General features: G+C 50.8%; 1 pseudogene; it reads left to right on the top strand.

Annotated features, from left to right (window-relative positions):
- The first annotated feature begins 241 nt into the window (after positions 1-241).
- The window catches only part of LOC109387465 (coiled-coil domain-containing protein 137 pseudogene), a 4599-nt pseudogene continuing 3917 nt past the window's right edge, over positions 242-923 (top strand).

Raw genomic sequence — 923 nt, 5'->3', positions numbered from 1 at the left:
GTGAGAGTCCTGTTAAGCTGGTTTCTGTGTTTGTTTTACATGTCACCATCATTCTTTGAGCACTTCTTTACTTTCTAGAATAATAAGGCTTTTCCAGGGTCACCTTGTTCTTTTCCTGTCCTAGTCCTAGAATCAGCCATTATTATTATTATTTTTTCAAGTAGCCTTACTTTCTTCAAATGGAGAATGGTTTTTAGAAACTAAGATCAATGGGCCGGAGCCATCCCAAGTGATGTCCCCCATGGGGACATCGGGCCTGGGGGCTGGGGAGGGCTGGGGCTACCCTGAGGGCTGCAGCAGCTGCAGGGGCTGTAATGCTCAGCCATGGCCCAATCCACGCAGCAAAGGAAAGAAGAAAGTGAGTTGCAAACCCAAGAACCAGGATGAACAGGAAATCCCTTTCTGGCTCCAAGAGATTATGAGGAGCCACGAGGAGATGAAAAATCCCATCAGTAACAATGAGAGGAAGAAAAAAGTCCTAGGTGACCTTCAGAAAGACGTTGGAGAAGGAAGTGTGGGGAGTGGATCTGGACATCTCTGTCCCCAAGTTCAAACAGGGGAAGTGGGAGTCTGATGGGGCCTACATCCAGTGCATGGGGCAGGAGGCCCAGCATGTGCTGTTCCCCAGCAAAAACCAAGCTGACTGATAGCCCGACGAGGTGCTCCCAAGAAGTCAGAGGGGAAGAAAGCATTCAGAAGCTGCTACTGGATAAAGTCTGGCAGAGAAGGGAGGAAAAGGCAGTGGAGAGGCTGGAGCAGGAGCTGCTCTGAGACACGATGAAGTTTGGTCAGGTCACCCTGCAGCCCCCTGAGCTGACCGCCAAGCTGAGGACAAGTGTGAACAGGGGCCAGCCCAGCAAGAAATTGCTGGTGCTTGGGATGCTCTTGAGCCCTGCTCCTATGTCCCAGCTTTCAATCACCTC

Source organism: Hipposideros armiger, unplaced genomic scaffold, assembly GCF_001890085.2.
Source record: "Hipposideros armiger isolate ML-2016 unplaced genomic scaffold, ASM189008v1 scaffold_159, whole genome shotgun sequence".
In the NCBI taxonomy this organism is placed as follows: Eukaryota; Metazoa; Chordata; class Mammalia; order Chiroptera; family Hipposideridae; genus Hipposideros; species Hipposideros armiger.
Note: the sequence above shows the minus strand (reverse complement) of the source record. Positions and strands in the feature narration are given on the sequence as shown.